The sequence below is a fragment of the Scyliorhinus canicula genome, chromosome 9 (assembly GCF_902713615.1).
Source record: "Scyliorhinus canicula chromosome 9, sScyCan1.1, whole genome shotgun sequence".
In the NCBI taxonomy this organism is placed as follows: Eukaryota; Metazoa; Chordata; class Chondrichthyes; order Carcharhiniformes; family Scyliorhinidae; genus Scyliorhinus; species Scyliorhinus canicula.
The window spans coordinates 121,125,908-121,150,029 of record NC_052154.1 but is presented as its reverse complement, the minus strand read 5'-3'; the positions used below and the strand labels follow the sequence as shown (position 1 = coordinate 121,150,029).

At 45.2% G+C, this 24,122-nt stretch overlaps 1 protein-coding gene across 6 annotated transcripts in view; it reads right to left on the bottom strand.

The window, feature by feature from the left end:
• syt12 (synaptotagmin XII) overlaps window positions 1-24,122 on the bottom strand; it is a 292,964-nt gene that overhangs the window by 92,680 nt on the left and 176,162 nt on the right. The window contains exon 1 of one of the 6 annotated variants that reach the window (XM_038807472.1): window positions 21,910-21,930. The exons of the other annotated variants lie outside the window; for them this stretch is intronic. The gene's annotated coding sequence lies outside the window, so the exon portion shown is untranslated. Of the gene's footprint in view, window positions 1-21,909; window positions 21,931-24,122 lie in introns of those variants that run through there. 6 annotated transcript variants of the gene reach the window in all.

Here is a 24,122-nt window from a genome sequence, read left to right as displayed (position 1 = left end):
GGCGCGATTCTCCCAAAGGGAGACAAAGTGCCGACGCCGGAGTGAAAACCGGAGTGTTTCACTCCGCCGTTGGAAGCTGCTCCTCGCCCCCTATTCTCCCACCCCCAGGGGGCTAGGAGCGGCGGCACGGCAATCTCGCGCGCCGGGCCTGGGGCCCGCGTCAACGCGGCGCCGCCTGAAAGACGCAGCCGGCGGCGCCTAAATGACGTCACCCACGCATGCGCAGTTGCCGTCCTCCCCTCCGCCGCCCCGCAAGACATGGAGGATTGATCTTGCGGGGCGGCGGAGGGAAAAGAGTGCATATTTCAGAGATGCCGGCCCGACCATCGGTGGGCACCGATCACGGGCCGGACCCCTCCTGAGCACCCCCCTGGTGCTCGATCCTCCCTCCGCCCCCCACAGGCCCCACATGCAGCGGTCACGCGCTGTTCACGCCGGCAGCGACCAGGTGTGGTTGGCGCCGGCGTGAACTGGTCAGATTAGGCAGGCCGCTCGGCCCATCCGGGCCGGAGAATCGCCGCTCGACCGGAACAGCGATTCTCCGAGCGGCCTGTCACAAAACGTGACACGCCGTTTTGGGGGGGGGGGGGGGGGGGAGAATTGCGTGCGGGTGCCAGGGCGGCGTGGCGTGAATCGCTCAGCACTCCCGCGATTCTCCCACCCGACGTAAAGGTCGGAGAATCGCGCCCCATACTTCCCAACAATCAACTATACAATCTGTTATGCTCAAGTGAATAACGGAAAGACTATGACAGTCTGCCACGCTTAAGTGTACAGCAAGCAGACTATGACAGTCTATCACGCTCAAGTGCAAAGCTAGGCACTCGTCAATCACAGTGAGATTACTGGTGACTCTGATGACACCACGTTAATTCAAACCTCATCCGCTCGAGCCTCTCCACAAGCAAATGAATTCCTGAATATTTTGACTCCGGATGTGGAGCATCAAGAAACCAAAGCTGATTCAGGTGAACCAGAAAGGGCTCCAGACGGGGAGCATCGACAAGCCAAAACTGACTCAGGTGAAACAGACCAGACTCCAGATGGGGAGAATCGACAAGCCAAAGCTGATTCAAGTAAGCCGGACATGACTCCAGACGGGGATCGCTGTGAACTCAGTGACGGCACGCTCAAGGAAACAGCAGATGCCACAAAGGACGCTGACATGAGTAACTGTGTGAAGGACTCATATTATCCACAGAGCGTGGTCCTTGAGCGCAATAAACTCAATGACAAAATCTACACAAATAAAAACAAAGACCACGACACAAAGCGTACCAAAGGCAACAACGTCGACAACAAGCGCGACAACAACATCAACAATGGAACTACGACTGGTACGACATGGTACAACTCTGCAAATGAGGGACACTGTTACTGCTCAGCTCAGTATAATGACATACCATGGCAGGACGGTGCATCTTACCCATTCACGTTTGCTGCAAACCAACAGGCAACCTGGCTTTCAGGACAGATGCCATCCAGAATTGCTACCATAAGAATCGGGAAAAAAAGGAATGACTCCAAATCAGTCAATGAAGTGATTTGAACACTTGAACACCTACTGATGGCCAAATACCAGGACACTGATGCCGTTCACAGTGGAATGACAACATCACCATTGACACTTCTATACCAGACCATATAAATTCATGAACTATTGGACTCATAACTTTTATTTTGTATTGTCTTATCCTCAAAGTCGTTGCAACTATTATTTGGTCTTGTATACTATTGTATAGTCATCATAACATGTACATAGCATCACTTATCGACCTGTTTTTGTTCAGTTTTCTTTAACACTGTACAGAAAATATGTAACACGAAAAAAGGGGGGATGTGGTGATATCCACAAAGGGTTACACAAAGGGTTAATGTAAATACACGTAGACCAGCTATACACTAGAGGGAGCACCAGAGACATGACACACAGACATTCAACCAATAGGCCAGTAAGATAGGACACGGCCAATGGGCATTCACGACACACACAGAGGTGACGCTACCACAGGGGGGCATTACACCAACCCATATAAAAGGACACAGCACACATGATCTTCCTCTTTCCAGTGGAGACACTTAGTGAGTACGGAGGGTTGATTGTTGAACACATCACACCCACCATGTGAATTGTAGCAGACTGGTTAGATAGTCTGAGTAGCTATTTCAGGATTAAAAGGAAAGTCGAATCCAAGTAGGAGAATTGCTGACAGTTTAATAAATGTGTTAAAGCTATCTCCAAGTCTGAACATTCCTTTGTCAGAGTGCACATCAAGGAAGCAGCTTATGCTACGTTAAGAGCATAACAAAACAGGACCGGCTGCAGGAGATTCGACAGCACAGCCAAAAGTGGGACTTTCAGTGGGAACGGACAATCCTGGAGGCAGGTGGGGCTGTAAAATCACACCCATAAAACAGTTGGAGCACAGAAGGAGGCCACTCGGTCTGCTGTGTCCATGCCAGCCCACTGCAAGAGGAACTCGGCTAATCCCAGCCCCCCGTCCTTTCCCAGAAAATATTTTTTCTTCATAAAATGATCTATTCCTTTTTAGAAACTACAGTTGACTCTGCCACTACCACACTCTCAGGCAGTCCATTCCAGGTCTGACCACTTATTACATAACAATTTTTCCCCCCCATGTTGCCTTTGATTTAAAATGATTGGCAAAAGAATAGTGTCCTCTTTTTCATTGCCATTCCACCAATGGGAACGGTTTCACCCTTTCTACTCTGTCACCTTTCCAACTGCTCTTCTCGAAGGAAATTCCCTTCAACTCACATTAAAATGAATTAAATATGAGTTGGCATTTTCTTTTGCTTACAATCTATTCTAATATAATAAGTGAGCAAACTAAGCCTATGATTGATTAAATCATAGCTTTCAATAGGAATTGACTAATTTGTGGATTTATAGAATTTTATATGCTATCTGATGTATATTTGAACTAACATATATTTAATCTACATTTTGCTTTCCTGCCTTTTACTTTCAATGAACTGCTTTGCATCCTTTCTACAGGCTCAGCATTTCAGGTTGTTTGTTTTGTGAACTTAATCAGAAACAAGAAAGATTAAAATGTTTTTGATATCTATTGAGAATGCTGTGAATTGAATGCTGCATTGCACCATTTATACATTTAAAGGATGGGCTAAAAATTGGCTGAGGCTTATTTGAGGGCACGGGAGTCACAATACTCGATTACCCCATACCCATTCGAGTTGAGGCAGGGCAGCGGGCAAACTTCATGGTACCTGTTCATTTCAATGATTGCAGCAAGCAGCTCAGGGTGAAATTCATTGTTGACTGGGGCCTCCTCTTTTCACAGTGAGCCTTCCTCCCGTAAAAGAGAGTTGCTGGAACTGTGACAGGAAGTGTGTAATAGCACAGGACTTATGGGATGGGGATGATGATCCTTCCCCTGGTTCTTGCGGAGCATGAGCTTCCCCGCTAAGTGGCGGAGAACTCCATTTAGCATTGTATAAAAGGTTGGCCAGTAAGGCACTGGCCAGAAAGAGACCTGGTAGAGATGTACTGGGAAGTGTATATACCGTAATTGTTAATAAATCTTTAATTTACTTGGTAAGGACTCCTGTGTCCTTATTAAAAGGTGTTTGAAGGAGATTGCAAATGGTGTAACAGGCCAGAGAGAGGGCTGCCAACCAAGTGGCATGGTGCTCGTGGGTGTGCCCATCTGGTGTGGGGAAAGGTAGTTAGGTTAAGGGGGGAGTTGTGTGCAACGTGGGCAAAGTCCAAAGCCCTGGACATGAGACATTGGGCGCTGACAAGCCGCCGCCTTGGGTTCTGCTCTCTGGCTGGCAGCTCCCCTGGCTTGTTCCCTCCTGATGTTTCAATGAACAGACTTGCACAATCCATCCCTGGGCAGTGCCCTCAGGCAGTGGCGGACTGGCCAGGGTGTCAGCTTGCCCGATGGCAAGTGGGCCCCTGATGAAGTGGGCCCCCTATATCAAATAAAAATGCAATAAAGAAACAAACACAGACAACTGTTTTAGTAATAAAAAGGAATAAGAAAAAAAAGAGAACAGGACACAAATAAGCAATGCATGAAAAGGAACGAAGCAGGGGAGGTAGTGGAAGGATGTGGAATAGGGGGGCCCAGGTCGGGCATAATTAAGGAAATTCCATGTTTTCAGCAAGAGTGTGTGAATTTAAAGATAAAGTTACAATTCGTGATTTGAGATGGTCAGCAACTTCAAAGGATATAAAGCAGTAGTCTTGGTTCAGCCGGTACATCGGTCCGGGGCCCGGAGAGCCAAGAAGGGGCCCTTGAATCTCTGAAGGGCCCTTAAAAATTATAATTAATTAGATAAATAAATCTCCAACTTCTTTCCTGAGATTTGTATTCTAACTTAATAAAATATAATTGTTCTTAAAAAGAGCAATACCAAATAAAAATGCAATAAAGAAACAAACAAATAATCACTCAGTGTATGAAGGAACGAGGCAGTGTTAAACGGATGTGAAAAGGAGTGGGGGGGGGGGGGGCTGGTTCACCCGGGTTGGACATAGTTGGAAATCCACGTTTTCAGCAAGAGTGTGTGAATTTAAAGATAAAGTTACAGTTCGTGATTTGAGATGGTCGGCAACTTGAAAGGATATCAAGCAGTACATAGGGTCGTGAGGTCACCGAAAAGGAGAAGCGGAACCTTTGACCGTGAATCATGAGGTCAAAGATATTGAAGTGATAAGCCATGATCGGTAAACTCAAAGGGTTGCGACTTGTAACACTACACTGGTATCAAACTGGACATGTTAACTTTGGTCGTGGGACCATTCTTAATGTCTTACTATAGTCGGACCAAACTTCTAAGTTTCAACAGTTGTCTCAGTTGCTTGCTGGTGTGAACACTGGACAGTGGATTGTCTCCTCTTATGAAAATGCATAGGCCACAGTAGTATTGACTAATGAACATAGCCTATTGAAGTGTAAGTTATTTTATATTTTTTTATCAAGTAAGGGTTTATCTGGCGTTCCTTCAAGTTATTCTTGCAATCATCAATATTCATTTTTCCCAATGTGTGCTATTTTTAATTAAGATTTTATTTCAGAAATATTACCCCTACCAGCATGGAAAAGAAAAAGCATAAATCTGGGTCACTAAAACGCAAAGAACAAAAATAAGCAGAAAGGAAGGAATCAGCCAAGCGATGCAGGCCTATTACAGAGTTTATAATACCACAAGCACAATCCACATCAATATCCAGTTCTGCAACAAATAATCAAGAAGCAAGAAACAATGCTCATGGTGATGATGCAATGACATGCGAGTTACAAGAACAGAGAAGAGCTACTTTGAATGTAGAGACAAATACAAGTGCATCCATTACTAATCAACCCAGGCCCAATATTTCTTCTGGCTTCCTTGTTCCGGTATCTGTACTGCCTGTAGTTGTAACATCTGAACACATAGCTTCAACTAGTGACAGGGAATCAGATATTCCTTCAAGCATAAACGACTTGGTTTCTGAAGCACATCCTGTAAATGAACCTACGCAAGAAAATGAAAGATCAATTACTGGAATCTTCCAATATCCATCACGAGCAAAGCTAAAACAGTTTTTTGCTGAACATCCACTTCAGCCACTTGATGATCTGCCATTTGATGCTCGTTTGTATGATAGGAAAATTATGAATGACTCAGTCCCAAGAAAATGGCTAACATATAACAAAGAAAATATATGCTTATATTGTTCATACTGCTTAGCCTTTGAGTTTCCCAACACTTGTAATCCATCACCCTTTGTACGTGTCTTTAGTGACTACAGGCGTATTAGCCAGAGCTTGACTTTACATGAATCGACAACAACACATGTGAGAAATGCTCAGCAATATATTAGTGTTAATGATGGCACCTTAGATAAATTTTTTGCAGCATCACTAATTAAAAGGAAAGAAGAAGTATTGAAGCAGAGAAGTATTGTCATGAGGATTATAGACATCATAAAGATGTTAGGCAAGCAAGCACTTCCTTTTCGAGGTCACAGAAATGAATCGGCCTACACTCTAGATAATGAGGTTCTGAATCATGGCAATTTTTTAGCTACAGTGCAGTTGATGGAAGAATATGGCAGCTCACGTTTCTACAGTGCAAAACCAGTCTAAACAAAGAATCAAACGATTAGAGCAACAAGGAAAGGCTCAAAGTAAAGGCCGTGGTAGACTTGTTACATACCTGAGTAAAACAACTATAAGCATGTTAATCAAAATTATGAAGAATATGATACAAGAAAGAATTAGTCATGAAGTTTCTCAAGCAAAATATTATTCTATTCAGGTTGATTCAACACAAGATAATTCATCCATCGATCAGTTTAGCATTATTATTCGGTATGTGCTTAAAGGTATTATCTGTGAGCGACTACTTTCAATTGTGCCAAGTAATGACGGTACAGGACAGGGAATTTTTGATCTATTGATTGAAACATTACAGCATCTTAAAATTGACCCCCAAAAATATTTATCTGATAGCACAGATGGCGCTGCAAGCTACCATGGCCAGTATAATGGTTTACATAGTAAAATTGCTGATGTGGCTGATCAACATGTTCATATATGGTGCTATGCCCATGTCTTGAATTTGGTGATAACTGAAACAACATGTTGTGTGCCTGCTGTTTCTTTTTTCAATTTGCTCCAGAATATAGCAACTTTTGTGAAAGCACCATACAAGAGAATGGCTGTATGGACAGAAGTTGTTGGAAAACATCTAGGACAAGAAAAAATGAAACGATTAAAGCTAATTGGTGAGACCAGATGGTCAGGAAAATCCAATGCAGCAACAACTATATTTGGACGTTTTGATGATGCCGCTGCAGTACTTTCGTAAATCTATTGACATGCTTATCAATGATACAAGATTCAGAAAAGTTTGATTCAAAAACAAAACATGAACATAAGAAGGGCATCTCCTGAGCCCTTTGGAGAAGACAGTTCCTCACACTATTGGGCCAACAGTCACTGAAGCCATTGGAGCCACCATTGCTGAAAACATTGAAAATGACAGTTGTTCTTTCTTTATGCACCTTGTCAAATCAAATCTCGACGCTGCCATCTGGTATGAAGTGTAAATTGCAGATGATGTGACATGGGCGACTTTCTTTTCAACCTACCCCACGTTGTTCGCACCAACTATTCTCTACTGCAATTTTGCTTTCAGATACGCAAGACCTACCAGCAGGCCAGCCAGCACAATCTCACTAAGAAGGGAACAGGAGGTCTGATGAAGGCGCACCCTCACTTAATCTGATACTTGCAGCCACCAGCTCAAATGCTGGCAACACAGCAGGCATCCCAAACTGTGGGTCACAACCCCTGAAGGGGTGGCCAAACTCAGGGTCATGAGCTCTCCGTCCTCTGAGCAGTAATGGTGCCTGTGGCAGGAGACAGCTGGAGGCTGTGGTAGGGCAGCGCTGGACCCACTGGATCTCTTTGCCAAACAACACGAGGCAGATGGTGAGCCCTAGGTGTTATTTAACCTCAGAAAACACTTCTAGCAGTGAGTTTGAATGGGTGCAGAGTGCTTGTGGGTTGACTTGATGTAGCTAGAGGCTATTAAGCGTAACTCAATTAGTGACTGAGTATAGGGAAAACCAGAAGATCACACAGCTGCTGGGAAGATGAGTCACAGCTTCAAACCTGACTGTGTCTCTGATACAGGTTTCTTACCCCAGGCTGATGAATCTGCTTCACAGACCAAAAGGAGGAAGTGGGGGAGGAGAGATTGAGTGAATGAGTGGGGAGAGGAGGGTTCGGAAGAAGTGTTGCTGAGTAAGTGGGGAGGAGACGGGTGTTAGGAAGAGAGGCTGCTCAGTAAATGAATGGCAGGAGGGGTATTCAGAAAGAATAACTGCTGGGCGAGTATAGGGGAGAGTGTTGGTAAGAGGGGTTGGGGTGAGTGAGGGGAGGGGTGTTGGTAAGATAGGTAGGTGGGTGTGTTTCTATGCTGGCGTGACGGGGCATTGCTAATTGAGAGTTTTAAAAGGTTATTAAAGGATCTCTGTCTTTGATGTGGTTATTGAATAGGTGTTTGTTTTTACAACACTTGAATGGATTTAAGCTTTGAATTACTTTTAGGAATGAGAGTTTTTTTCCGTATGGTGTGTTTGAATGGTAGTTTCATTAGATTATTCAAAGTTTATTTTTTAAATGTCTATTTCAAAGACATGCGGCTGGATTCTCCGCTGTCCGGATTCTCCGTTCTGCCGGCAGCCCAGGGGTTTCCTGATGGCGTGGGATTGGTCACAATGGTAAACCCCATTGACCGGCTGGCGAGACGGAGAATCCCAGGGGAGAATCCAGTATCCACAGAAATCTGGTGCGGCAGGACGGAGAATCCCGCCCATGGCTCCGAAGATCTGCCCATAGTGGATACTGAATGAGTGGTTATGGAGGATATATGGGGGGGGGGGGCAATGAGGGGACATGTGGGTATGAGAGGCAGGGGTATAGGGGGCATTGGGCAGGCATGGGGTTATGAGGATTGTAATTGCAAATATGGAAAGATGTGTCATTTGAAACATGGAAGTCTGGCAATATCTGGCCTGAGAGAAACATGAGAGGATACAGGGAAAGATCCCACGACGGGTTAACAGCAGCTGCAAAGAGCAGGATTGTAAAATGCAGATAGCCTTAGTCAAGCAGGCTTAGCAAACACACAGGATTTTTGTATGAAGCTAAAAACAATGGTTCACACCTTCATTGAAATTAACTATCTCAGTAAGCATCTGGAAAAGCATGGATGAGGGTTTCCGTTGAGCTAGGTGATAAATGTAAATCTTTCAAGTTATAACCAAGTGGATTTTTAGCAGTACGCTAAAAGCAATGATTCACACCTTCATTGAAGTAAAATCAGCAGATAGAAAGGAATGACTAGGGAGACAAATATATAGGTGTGAAGTTCTGCCGATATCAGGTAAATTAAAGAAAATTGGAGACTATCAGTCTACGAGAAACATAATTTAAAGCTAAAATCAAAGTCAAAATTATGAGCTGGGGACACAATTGGAAAATAAAACTATAGAAATGACAGGAATTAAAAGTAACACCTCTTGAAATCAAAGCATTTTGAACATCACAAAGGACAATGTAATCAGATCTGAGGGCTGAGGCCATGCCCAAAATGAATACTCAGTCGTGTTAGAAAAGTTTAGATTAAAGGTACCTTTTACAATCAGAGTGAAATAAAAGTTATTTTACAATAAAGTCATAAAAACTTAATAACTGTTAGAAAGAGAATATAAACCCAGAGACCAGGGCAAGAACTACCAGAACCAGAGGGAGAGAGAGAGAGAGAGAGAGAGAGGCAGAGAAGGTACAAGAGAAGCAAGAAGAGTCAGCTTACAGTCAGCTCGGTCGTGGGAAAGGGACAGAGCCAAATAGCCGAGCTAAAACAGCTAATATATCTAAGGAAGACCAGAATTTAAAGAGGAGACAGAGTCAGCTCAGAGTCAGCTCAGAGACAGTCAGCAGAGCCAGCTCTCACAGCTCGGTACATGGGAAAGATAGAACATAGCAACCGAGCCCAACAGCGAATACATCTAAAGAAGACCAGACTTTAAAGAAGATTGATTGTCAAGGTGGGCCTGAAGGTCCCTTCAACCAACCAGAAGGATCCAGAAGCAAGATCTTTTTACTTTTCTGTAAAGACAGTGATTGCAGCTTTTCAAAGAAAAAATATAATAATAAAATAACTTAAGTTTTAACCTGAAAAAGTGGTTATTCCAAAGTCTACTTTACTTACTTAGCAATGCGGGACCCAGCATCGATGCTACTAAGTGGTAAGTAGATGGAATCTTCTGTGAAGGTATGGGTTATACCGGAGGATAACTTGAAAACATAGTTTGACCTGAATAGCACCCATTGAAGGCTGCATAGGAGTCGGAGAGTGAGAATCCCTGTTCACCATTTAGAATGTCGGCCCTTTTTGGTATAGGGGGAATTCTAGGAATAGTGGTGAGTTTTCAACAACAGGATGCATGGGAAATAGGATGGGCTACATAGGGCTCATTGTAGGGTGGAGGGGGATGGGACGAGGTGTGAGAGAAGGTGAGGAGTGAGTTCCAGGGGGTCATAGGAATGATGTTTGGGGGCTGCTGTCCCCAAGAATCAAAGCAAGCCTTCCAATCAGCTCAACTTGACCCTCCTGCCACACTGCAGAGTGACTCACAAAAACTGTCCCTTTAATTTCTACCCATGTCTCTCGCAGCCACAAAAAAGGTTAGGAATGGTGTTCAGAGTTGGGCTCGGGTTTCGAAAGTCAGGAAGACACTAGATTCACGTGACCCGAGCTCGAAATGAAAATCTGGGCCTTCGCCTATGTATGGATCTCCTTGGCATTTTGTTCGTGTGCACAACAGAAACCGTACTTGCCCATATTATACAGACACACACAGGCAAACCTTTTAATACATTAATATACTGGATGTACCTGCGTGAAGTATGCAGCCATGACGTTTGAAAATATGAACTTGGATGCACAGAGTGCATTTTCCCACACACTACCTAGCATGTGAATGAAAACAGTAACACAAAAGACTTCCAACCTTCCAAACTATCAGCACGAAGTTAATTTAGTTGATTAACTTTCAAACTGATACAGAAGTCAGCTGGCGGGGGTCACAGCTAAATAAGCAATTATACAGCTTCCGATCCACTGAAATCCTCCATTAAAAGCAGGCTTGTTACTGCGTGGGTGTTTAATCTGGATTTCTGCATCTTGGCCAAAACATTCCGTGGGAGACTGCTCTCCTGGGAGAGGGAAAAAAACAACTGCACTTTCCTCATATAAATTGCCCTATTTTGTGGATTATCCTGACAATCTAATTCTTGATCTTCATCGCTGCATTCTACATTCACTTATTTTTCACTGGTTTAACTCTTTTCTTCTTAGTTGGACGAATAATTTGGGAGCAATCATGCAGCATGTTTAATGCAGTAGTAATTACACAAGAGAGAATGGAGGTCCCACTGTTCCTTTGATCATTTCATTCGCACTTCTGTATTTTCAGGTTTATTCTCCCATTGCTTGGGATCCTTTTAGTAACCTAGAGGACAAATTTGAAACAGATCAAATTCATCCCATCTCTCAACTCTCTACAAAGCTGAGGTCACTTGTAATAAAACGCAGCAAAAAAGACAAGAAAATATGGAGTTACCAACAACTCTTCACCATCCCAGAGAGGCTTTGAAGATAGAACCGGAACAACAGGACAAGTATTTTTTATTACTCTGATCAACAGATAAGCATCAAGCAAAGGGTGGTGGCACAGTAAGAAATCTAGAATATGGAGCAAACAGCAACTTTGTCCTTTTGCATAGTAGGTAACCACCCCCATTCTCCTAACCCCCCCCCCCCCCACCACCCTTGTTCAATGAATAGAATTAATGAATATATTCCTTTACTGTTTATATATGAATGCCATACAAGCGTAGAACAAATGCTGTATGTAGCATATTAAGTATTTCCATGCTGAAAAAACAGGACTGAATTAACATTACCCAATGAACGCTAAATAACCAGACACCATGGATGTGACATATCGGCCACACCCAACTCGGGACGCAACAAGATCGGTAAATCTCGTGGGAGGCCCCGAGATGGCGCCATTTAGCACTGGTTTCCACGGGCATGCACCAGGCGGACCGGCACTTGGGGGAGCCCCCCAGGTGTTCAGGGGCCCCTGGGTGGTCGGGCTCTGGGCAGAGTGGTATCCTGGCATGCCTGATGACACCCAGGCACCATGGTGCTTCCCGCCTGACACCCTGGAAGCGCCAACAAGGCACCCTGTCAGTGCCAGCCTGGCATTGTCAGGGCACCCAGGTGGTACTGCCACATTGGTAGGGGCAGTGCCAAGGTGCCCAGGTGGTATCGTGTCTGTGCCAGGGATCAGGCTCGGTGGTGCTATGCCCTTACGAGGTAAGATGCGGAGGGGTTCGATAACCCCCTTGTAGGTGAGTTGAGGCGTTGGTGGGTCCGGAGGCTGTGGTGTGGGGTCTAGAGTTTCCAGTTCTGTTCCTGCACTGGCCAGCAGAGCTGCCAGGGCCGGGAAATACCCAGCTAAATGCACTCAACACGGGACTCCGTTTCATTTCCGTGAAATCTTTCCTCACATATTAGTAAAGGGATTGTCAATCCTTGTGAATGAACAAACTCCCACCCACACTGTAGTGGATAACTCGTACCATGCTGAACAAACAGAAACTTTACACAGCATTCCAGTAATCTCTATCATGATGAGGAAACAGGCACTTTACATAGGCTGAAATCCAAACGGCCAAAGAACAAATAAATGGTCTAGAGATTTAGACATCAATCTGCTGAGAGTTCTGTTGAGGATGCTGATAATTGGCTTGAAAGTACAAAGAATATTTGGGCTTGTTTGGAATGATGATTAATATGTGAACTACAATGTTTTGCAGTAATATTTTTTCCAAAATGCTGGTTAAACATCAGGAAGACCAAAGTCATTGTAGGTAATTTTAACCTAATTCTTCAGTTGGGAAACCACCTGAAATTAAATGAAATGGATTTTTTATAATCCCCAAATCTGACTCCATGCTGATTTCAATGGAGAGTAAAATCAGTTGGCGTAAACCTAGCACTGCGCCTTATCTCCTTGGTGGGCCTGGTGTAATTGCCCCCTTCGGCTCTGGCCCCTGCCTCACAATCCATAACCTCACCACCTTAATGCTTGCCTTATAGCTCGCAAGCTTGGTATCCAAAATAACTCTCAGCTGAGATCCTCAATAAGCTTTAGCTTCTTGATAAGCAAGGGGTGAAAGGTTATCAGGAAGGGGGAGGGGGTAGGCAGGATTGTGGGGTTAAGGTTAAAATGAGATCGGCCAGGGGCAGCACGGTGGCGCAGTGTGTTAGCCCTGCTGCCTCACGGCGCCGAGGACCCAGGTTCAATCCTGGCTCTGGGTCACTGTCCGTGTGGAGTTTGCACATTTTCCCCGTGTTTGCGTGGATTTAGCCCCCACAATCCAAAGATGTGCAGGCTAGGTGGATTGGTCACGCTAAAATTGCCCCTTAATTGGAAAAGATGAATTGGGTACTCTAAATTTTTTTTTAAATGAGATCGGCCATGATCTCCTTGAATGGTGGAGCAGGCTTGAAGAGCCGAGTGGCCAACCCCTGCTCCTAATTGGTATACACGTACCCTGATCCCATATAATCTCCACTTTGGTTTAAAATACATCTCTTAAAATGTAACCACTTTTCTTCCAGATACATACCTCCTGTAAAGAAAGTAAAAAAAACCCTGAGACAAATCACCTGAACCTCCACATTTTATGCAGACTGAACACTTCTAATAATTAAAGTATAGAAAAAGTAGCTCTTTAACTAGTGGATAATGACACAATGGGCAGATTTACCGACCTTGCCACATGATTTTTCAGTGGGGAGGCGGCCTGCCAGTGAGGTCAACCGGTCACACCACTGTCAATGGGATTTCTCGTTGACAACAGCCCTCGTTGCCGGGAAAACCATGCGCGGCGTGGGACCAGAAGTTCCCATCGCTGTGAACAGCCAGTAAATCCTTTTTTTAAATATAAATTTAGAGTGTCCAATTCATTTTTCCCAATTAAGGGCCAATTTAGAGTGGCCAATCCACCTACCCCGCACACCTTTAGGGTCGTGGGGGCGAAACCCGTGCAAACACGGGGAAAACGTGCAAACTCCACACAGACAGTGACCCAGAGCCGGGATCGAACCTGGGACCTCAGCGCCATGAGGCAGCAGCACTTTCCACTGCACCACCATGCTGCCCTACAGCCGGTAAAGCCCACCCAATATTGCAACAGTTGATGTTATGCAGAAGATAATCATCTGTATTGATGCAAGAAAGCTCAGTAATGCTTTCGAGTTTAATACATGAGGATCAACTTTGGAAATGGGATTTGTTTAGGTATCTGCCTCCTTAGAGCTCAAAACAATCCTGGGATTTATCCGACACAAATTAGCTTGAAATATACCCACTAATTAGATTTGTTACAGTTGCATTATGAGAAACTTGGAAAATTATACATCCTGCTTAATTATTTTCTCTGTGAAGGGTTTGAATGTTAGGTGGATTTTGTTTTGGTGGGGGGGAATCAGAGAGACTTCAAATAGTTGGCAGCAGGACAGGTACATTTATTAGGTTAGTTATATATCATTTTTCCTTGAAGTGTAGTGCCTTCTGCTTCACATTTGTTAGACAACTTATGTGTGAAGTCACCCAGATTGGAGGTAGCAAAGCAGTGTGAGGACACCTCCGTCAGCCAGTCTCGCACCACTGCAGCTTCCTCCAATGTGCAGCCCCTGGTGCCAAAGTAAACCTTCAAAAATTCACAGATGGTTTGGCTGATTGGGAAATGTTATAAACGTCATGGGACCGGGGTTCTGCTGGTTCACGTCACCTTGTGTCAGTGTAATCTGGTTTAAGTGATTGAACCAGTGTAAAAGATTGGTGAATTTTAATCACAAGGGGGCTATGTCGAAAGCCACTTAGATTTGTATTTACTGTGATATTTTACATTTGGTCAAGATTCAATTCACCCACATCAGGCCTCGCCCACAAAACTGACCAGGCCTATAGCTCAAATCTGTCAGGGTCCATCCAGTGAGTTGGTTCTGGAAGGTTCTACAAATTGAATTTGTTTTCATAGATGCTCAGGCACCAGGAAGATGTTTTCAAAGCTCTTTCAAAGCCCTATCAAAAAATGTTTAATTTACTAAGAAACTGAATTGTGTTTATGAGTGAAGCTATTAAATGGTTTAGTATCGTCTGTAAAATCATTTTCAATTTCGCAGCTGATCTAACTCGAACAGATTAGATGATAAAAGCATCAAAAATGTTATCAAGTTTAATGATTTGTGACAGTTGCAGCCCTACTTTCATCTCTAAGTTGCAAGGTTTAAGATTCAAGAACCATTTTAGGGCTTGTGCACAAAAGTCAGCATTTCGGGGTGGTACTGGGGGAATACTGCCTTGTCGGAGATACTGTGTTGAGTCTTGTATTTTTTATAATCTTAGTGTCACAAGTAGACTGCAATGAAGTTACCATGAAAATCCCCGAGTCGCCACACTCCGTCGCCTGTTTGCGTACACTGAGGGAGAATTCAGAATGTCCAATCAACCTAACAGCACGTCTTTCGGGACTTGTGGGAGGAAAATGGAGCACCCGGAGGAAATCCATGCAGACACGGGGAGAAGATGCAGACTCCACACAGACAGTGACCCAAGCCAGGAATCGAACCTGGGACCCTGGCATTGTGAAGCAACAGTGCTACCCACTGTTCTACTGTGTCGTCCAATGGGAGGCAATGGGGATCTCGCCACCGGCTGGAGAGCTGGTGAGAGCTTCCCCACCCCACCCCACCCCCATCCCTGCTGCATCTTGTTCCACTTTGGCACTCAAGATCCTGGGGCATAAGTGCTGCCTGCCGACAGCTGCTGGTCAGAGGCCAGGGGCTCTTCTGTACTCAGCAGTGCCACCAGGGAGTCGGTGGCTACTGTTGGTATCGCACCCACCGAGACCTTGTTCAAGAAGGGACCCAGGCACAGATGAGTGATGACAGGAATGGGGTTGTGCGGTAGGGGTTGGCAGAAAGGGTTGGGAAGTGGCTTTTTCCCCCATGTCTGATGCCAGATCCCTTTCAACACCTCTAAGAGCCATCAAGCAAACACATTAGTGTTTGCTTGTCATGTTACCCACATTGCAAGCCACTCCCCCCACACCCCTCCCACCCTCCCCACCAGCACCTGTTTCAATACCTGTGGAATGAGACCTTTAAGTGGGTACTAATTGCTCACTTACTTGGTGGTGGGATGGGAAGGCCTTTCTACCACAGACTTGGGGGTGGAGGTAGGAGGGTAGCGGGGCCCCCAACCTACCCACCCAGTGAGTGCCTCCATCACCAAACTCATGATGTGGTGGCAATTAGATTCTGCCGCTGTCTTCCAGATAAGATTTTAAGCAAAGGCCCGGTCTGCTCTCTCTGCTGGATCTGAAAGATCCCACGCCATTATTTTGAAAATGAGCTTGGGGAGTTAGCCCCAGTGCCTTTGCCAATTCCTGATCCTCGATTAATACCACAAGAAACACACCATCCAGTCATCATCACAATGCAGTCTGTGTGAGATTTCTCTATGTAAACTGGCTGCCTTGTTTCCTATGTTACAACAGTGACTTCAAAGCACGGTAGCATTGTGGATAGCACAATTGCTTCACAGCTCCAGGGTCCCAGGTTCGATTCCGGCTTGGTTCACTGTCTGTGCGGAGTCTGCACATCCTCCCCGTGTGTGCTTGGGTTTCCTCTGGGTGCTCCGGTTTCCTCCCACAGTCCAAAGATGTGCGGGTTAGGTGGATTGGCCATGATAAAATTGCCCTTAGTGCCCAAAATTGCCCTTAATGTTGGGTGGGGTTACTGGGTTATGGGGATAGGGTGGAGGTGTTGACCTTGGGTAGGGGGTAGGGTGCTCTTTCCAGGAGCCGGTGCAGACTCGATGGGCCGAATGACCTCCTTCTGCACTGTAAATTCTATATGTAATTGGCTGAAAGCATTTTGGGACTCCCTGTGGTCACGAAGAAGGCTATATAAATGCAAGCATTTCAAATAAATGTTACATTGGTAAAACCTCACTCTAACTGGTGTGAATATATATTGTCAATTCACCGTGGAGTCAAATGACTAGTGACTTGGATCAATTAACTTGTGCAGCCGTCACAATGATCTGGATGCTTGTATTGGAGAAGGGATTTTTCTTCTCGAGTTGAATTTATGTTGAAATAAATTCATGGCCCTCAAGTTTCTGGATCTGGAGATTTTTTTGACATGTGTGATATGGATTGTAGGAGTATTTTTCCTCTGGTGACTTAACGATATGCCATAAATGTGATTGTTTTTTCTTCCCCACCTCAAATTTTAAACCATGCTGCTCGGCTGAACCATTCTTATCCATTCCCATCTTCCATTCCTGCTCTGTGACCGATTCTGTTTTTCTTCTTTTCTTCTTTTGAATATGTTCTGTGGTTCGTCACCTATAATGGATTCACTTCCCTTTGGGATCCTTCCATAGAATCTATAGAATCTCGAAGGTGCTTTGCATATTCTCCCCGTGTTTGCGTATGTCTCAACCCCACAGCCTAAAGATGTGTAGGGTAGGTGGATTGGCCACACTAAATTGCCCCTCAATTGGAAAAAAAGAATTGGGTACTCTAAATTTTAAAAAAATCCTGACAGTGCAGAAGGAGGCCATTCGGCCTATCAATTCTGCACCGACCCTCCGAAAGAGCACCCTACCTCGGCCCATTCCCCTGCCCTACCCCCATCTGACCTGCACATCTTTGGATGCTAAGGGGAAATTTAGCATGGCCAATCCATCTAACCTGCACATTTTTGAACCATGGGAGGAAGCCGGAGCATCCGGAGAAAACCCACGCAGACACTGGGAGAACGTGCAAACTCCACACAGGCAGCCACCCAAGGCGGGATTTGAACCTGGTCCTTGTGAGACAGCAATGTTAACCACTGTGCCATCATGCTGCAGACTCTGGGAGCATTTGCAGCAAAATGACACATTAAGCATGGCTGTTTGTCTAACAGGCCCAGTAAAATGCGGCTGTTGAACCTTCCCAATGTTTGCGCTCCTTGTGATTGCCCTGAGGTGGATTGTTACAGGATACAGGGGGAGTCCTGTGAGTGGACAATATAAATGGATATAATGCTTAAAGCACCTGCTTGAATATGGAAGAGTAAAGAGATTTCTAGCATATAATATTCTGGAGTATAATCAAAGGGAAATGACATACAATTATGCAGAATTAATGGCGTAAAGCCATTTAGCTCAACTCTTTTGTGCCTCTGATTATGCTCCACATGAGCCTCCTCCCACTCTATTTGATCTAACCTTATTATAGATGTACACTGTACAGGGAGGCAGTTATTGTTGAATTAAAGTATCTATGACTAAGCATCAGCTGCAGCTCCATTATCCATGTTTATACCTCACTCAGAGCCTGGTCTGCTCTCTGGGACTCTGACAGATAATCTCTAGGCCTGAATTTTCATCCGTGTGTCTGGTGTTGGGAAAACTCTCAGCTCCACAAACCAGACTTTCAAACATGTCAGCTCACACATCAGATTTTCAGTCCGGGGTGAGGGTGAGGCAGTCCTGTGTGGATTGGTGCATCCATACAGAGCTCCAAAAGAAGGGTCACATCAATACATAGAATTTCATACAATTTACAGTGCAGAAGGAGGCCATTCAGCCCATCGACTCTGCACCGGCTCTTGGAAAGAGCACCCTACCCAAAGTCAACAAGTCCGCCCTATCCCCATAACCCAGTAACCCCACCCAACACTAAGGGCAATCTTGGACACTAAGGTTAATTTATCATGGCCAATCCACGTAACCTGCACATCTTTGGACTGTGGGAGGAAACCGGAGCATCCGGAGGAAACCCACGCACACACGGGGAGGATGTGCAGACTCCGCACAGACAGTGATCCAAGCCGGAATCGAACCTGGGATTCTGAAGCTGTGAAGCGATTGTGCTATCCACAATGCTACCGTGCTGCAGTATATACGGCAGCTAACGTGCGAGACTTGACGCATAACTCTGATTTTGCAGCATTGAGACTTGTATGTGCAATCAGCTTAAGTAGGTGTGCGTAGAACAGATGTGAATGAACATTGTGATGCACAGACTTAGTAAAGAGAAATGTCGCTGCACACACTACATACCAGGCTGACATAAATTTGAATTCTTGTTGCAGTCTAAAAAGATGAAGAGTGTTAAGGAGATGGCCCAAACTGGGGGTAGGTCAGCCTGGCTGAGACCCATTCACTCTGTTGAACAGGTGATCATGGAGATTGCCAGGGTGCCTGACTAGCTGATGGTTGACGGTGAATCGACAGTAGCAGGTGATAAAAGCGTTTTTAAAATCACCACGGCACATGGTAGAGGTCATGCTATTAACTCACTAAGCACATGGAGATGTCGGCATGAGAGTGGGTTTCAGGATGGGGTTGTGGCAAAGTGCAGCACGAGCAGGTTTGAAGGCAATGGCATGCATCAGAGTGTGTTACTACAATGTGGAGGTCTATACCCTTCTGTCACACAGGTCCCAGCTCAGCTTGCACACCCTGGGCCACCTCAAACCTGGGCATCAGGAGGCAGCGCACACAAACCAGCCTGCACTCCACCCAACTCAGATACCAGCACATTGGAGCGATGTAGCATGCATGTGGAGTCAGTGGCACAGGGTGCAAGTCACCAAACCAAAGTGCAGAGGGAGTTTATAGAGTCAGAGGTGTCTGTGCACAGTCCCATTCGGAGGTTGGAGGAAAGCCACAATGATGCTCCAGTCAACAGGAATGTGAAGCATCAGGAGTGACATTTCGTAGCACTGTATTTGTCCAATCAGCACCAGATATGTGGATATCTCGCAGAGTTTCCTGAGGCAGAAGAAGCTCTAGGACTGTAAATGGAGGAGTCCATCACTGTCACAAGCTCCATATTGTCCCAGGGCTCAACTGTCTGTTCTCTGACCATGAGAGATAGGCCAATCTCATGGAGAGACACATAGAGCAGTGCCTGGAGTTGATACAAGAGCAGTACCTCGGTCAGGAAAGGGTGCAAAATTCCCCCAGTATTCTGGATCAGTCCAGTCAAGAGTATGAGTGCTGGCATCAATGGGTTCACCATGGTTACACTTTTCAAACTGCATATATCATATTTGAATACTTCTTGACTATATTTACTTACACTTGTACATGACTCAGTGTCTGTTTGTACCTTACAGAACTCCAAAAGAATGGTAAAATCGTGAAGGATTTTTTTTAACCAGTAGATGACATGACATCATCAAGACCTAGGTTAGGGTCTGTTTTGTGAGGCAATGGAGGGACTTCTTCCTTCTCTGCTGTATCACATAAGACTCTAGAGGTCAAGGATGAGGTGCTCCTTATATTTTCATCCAAGCTTGACTTTAAGGGATGCTCAATAATCAGGCTCCAAGGACAAGTGCTGGGCAGCAGGTGCATCTCAAGCATAAATGCTGGGTCTAAGGCATTCGTCCACATGGCAGTGTTACACTCTAACTGTAGGCATCACATATCGAGAGGCTGTGTATACTCAGGGAATATTGCTTTTCTGCTCACCCCACTCCTTTGGCTGTATTTCCCTTCCAGGTCCATTTTGTCCATTTTGCTGTGGGATTCAGTTTCTATCTCTGCAAACTTGTTCCAGCCCTACACGCGCAACAGAAGCATTTCTTTCAATCATTTAAACCTCATGCTCCAGAATTCACCCCCAAGCTTTTGGTTACCTTTCCTCCTCATATTTCCCTCTTTGTCTTGGTGCCCGTTTTCATCTATGGGACTTGTGGCTGTGTTTGTATCTCAGTCTGGACGCTGGTGGAGTGAAGATGCGGGGGAGCCAAGGTCATTCATGCATATAGTAGACGTGAGGCGTGAACTTACTTCCTGAATGCATCACCCAAGATCATTTTCTCATGTGGCACTAGGAAGTGCTTCCACACACCCAGGAAAAAGGCCGCGGTGCACATATTTAAAAAAATATATATTTTTATCCTCCTTTTTCACATTTTCTCCCGAATTTACACTGACCAACAATAAACAACAATCAGCAACAAATATGTCAGTCCTCATAACAATAACAACGATCCCATCCTCCCACCAACTCCCAAACAGCAGCGCGCCAGTTTACATAAACAAATGACAAAAAGGAATCAGGGATTGCCCATAGTCACCCTTAATACATACAGCCCCCATCTGGTTCGGGAGGCCCAAACCCCCTGCCTGTCTTCCCCTCTGTAGCAGCATCTTTCTCACTCTGGCCACCTTCCCTCTCCATATGAACGAGGTAATCCTTCCCTCAATCTCCCTGCAAAAAGCCTTTGGCAGGAAAATCGGTAGGCATTGAAAAATAAACAGAAGTCGCGGCAACACGTTCATTTTAACCGCCTGTACCCAACCCACCCTAGCCTCGGGTACTCCAACCCATCTAGAAATTCCTGCATCTCACGGTCTCCCCCGGGCGGCTCTGACCTGTATAACCTCACATTAAACTCCTCAAAAACATTGTTAATCAGCTCCGGAGCCACCACCAACTTCCCTGCCCTATCCCTCACCTGATGAATTTCCCTTGCCGCTGCTTCCCTCTGGAGCTATGCTGCGGTGCACATGTTACTGTTATTTCAGTGGCTCATCACAGTGAATATCCAGCCATCTGATGGTGTCCCTCAAGAGGTACTGCAGTGGTTATTCATGTGATAAGTCAAAGGGAATTATCCTTCTGCTTAAAACTACATAAGATGTATCCCAAGGTAGACTATTTCAATCCTGAAGTAATTTTGCTTATCCTGAGCCTTACACACTGAGACATAAATAAAGTCAATATCCATCTCAGACCATATTGCAATGATGCCCCAGGTCACCCAAAATAATTACGACACTGGTGCCAGAACACTGCCCTTCCTGATGATGCTGAATTCCTGTCTCAGCTTGAGGCTGTACTAATCAGTTTGTCTTAAAAACAGGAAAAGCTAGAAACATTCAGCAGGTCAGGCAGCATCCGTGAAGTGAGAAACAGATTTCACGTTGGTGATTTTTGTACAGAACTGGGAAAGGTTAGAGAGATGTAACAGGTTTTAGGCAGTTGAAATGGAGGAGGGTGTGAAACAGAATAGAAGGGATGGTCTGCGATAGGGTAGAAGACAGGAGACATTAAATTGACAAAAGAGTTGGTAGTGTAGGGTCAAAGAGATAGGGAATGGGAAAGTAAAAAAACCATTGAGAGGAGGTGTGAATGGCAGAGTGACAAATAGCTGCCATCAGGAGGGCAAAAAAACAGAGAAAACAGAGAGTAAACCCAATACCTGCAAAATAAAATTCCCTATTCGGGCAGCATGGTAGCATTGTGGATAGCACAATCGCGTCACAGCTCCAGGGTCCCAGGTTCGATTCCCGGCTTGGGTCACTGTCTGTCCAGAGTCTGCACATCCTCCCCGTGTGTGCGTGGGTTTCCTCCGGGTGCTCCGGTTTCCTCCCACAGTCCAAAGAAGTGCAGGCTAGGTGGATTGGCCATACTAAATTGCCCTTAGTGTCCAAAATTGCCCTTAGTGTTGGGTGGGGTTACTGGGTTATGGGGATAGGGTGGAGGTGTTAACCTTGGGTAGGGTGCTCTTTCCAGGAGCCGGTGCAGACTCGATGGGCCGAATGGCCTCCTTCTGCACTGTAAATTCTATGTATCTATGTAAAAAAAGGAAACAAAATGAGGGTGGAGGTTGAGGCCTAAAATAGTTGAACTATGTTGAGTTCAAAAAACTGTAAAATGCCTCATCTAAAGATGAGGTGCTGTTCCTCGAGCTTAGACCGAGCTTCATTAGAACTCCACAGGAACTCAAGAACCGAGAGGTTAGCTTGAGAACAAGTGGAGAATTAAAGTGACAGGCCCACTTGGGCACTGAACTGACAAGACAGAGATGGAAATATTGGAAGAATTGAATGGAGACCTTTGTTTAAAGAGCTTTTTACTCACATTTTTTCTCTTGTATGCTTGCTTTCGGACACAGCTGTTCATTCTGCCATTCATATCCCCTTTGGGCATATATTTTTGTTCTTTACTTTTTTAATTACCACTCCCATTGCCCTTGCACCACCAGACCATCTGTCATTAAACCTCCTCTCTCTTCTACCCTATCATAGCCCTTGTCTCCTGTTCTTTTTTTTGCTCTATCGCTCGTTTAAAATCTATTATATTTGTAACATTTACCAGCGCTGATGAAAAGTCATTGACCTGAAACGTTAACCCTATTACTTTCTCCACAGATGTTGGCCCACCTTATGGGTATTTCCTGAATGTTTTGTTTTTATTTCAGATGTGCAGCGTATGTAATATTTTGCTTCTGTAATCAATCTGCCATCAAGAGGCGGACTTGATCAAATTCTCCTGCCTCGGCGCAAGTTGGATATTTTCCTGTCCACACTTCACGGTCATGATTTTGACAGTTGCTGGATGGGGTTCCCTAGATTGCCGGGATACACCCTGCTGGAGCGACTGCTGCTTCCGGATATGGAAGGGGTGGGAAGAATTGGGGATATATATATAAGTGGCTGGGGGAGCAGGGAGGCGAGCGGGTGGTGAAGATCAAGGAGAAATCGGAAGCGGAGTTTGGAATGGAGATCAATTGGGGAGTATGGAGTGAGGCACTGCGAAGGGTAAATGGGACCTCCTCTTGTGCAAGGATGAGCCTGATACAGTTTAAGGTGGTGCACAGGGTTCTTATGACTCGGGTGAGAATGAGTGGGTTCTTTCAGGGGGTAGCAGATGAGTGTGAGAGATGTGGGCGGGGGCCAGCGAATCGTGCGCACATATTTTGGGGTTCTGAAAAATTGGGAAGATTCTGGCCGGGGGTGTTCGTGGTCTTAGCGAGGATAGTGGAGATGGGAGTGGACCCAGACCCTTTGGTGGCGATATTTGGGGTTTCTGAGGAGCCGGAGCTCATGGAGAGGAGGAAGGCCGATGTCTTGGCCGTCGCCTCTTTGATTGCACGGCGATGAATTTTGCTGGAGTGGCGGTCGGCATCGCCACCGGGGGTAACGGCCTGGTTGGGTGATCTGTATGACTTCCTGGGTTAGAGAAGATAAAGTATGAGTTAAGGGGCTCAGCAGGGGAGTTTGAGAAAAAGTGGGGGATGTTTGTGCCTGTGTTTGAGGAGCTGTTCCTCGTAGGGGGGTGGGGGGGGGGGGGGGGGGGGGCGGTTGGTGGGTGATGGGGAGGTGGGATGGAGAAAGAGAAACATTTGTACAAACTGTATAGTTGATTGTTGGGAAGAATGTTTCCCGGGGTGTTTATTTGCTGTAACCTACTTTGATACAAGTTTGAATAAAATGTGTTTTTTAAAAAAAAAAATGATTTTGACAGTTGCACAGGCTGGAGTATGGCTGCGAAATTACTCATAAGACCAGCGATCATGAAATTTTAATCTGAATTCATTAAGGAACAGCTCACAAAAAAAAATGTCAAAGGTGAGTGTTTACACAAAGCATTAATTGCTGTACTTAACCTCCGCTGTACTAAAATGCTTTT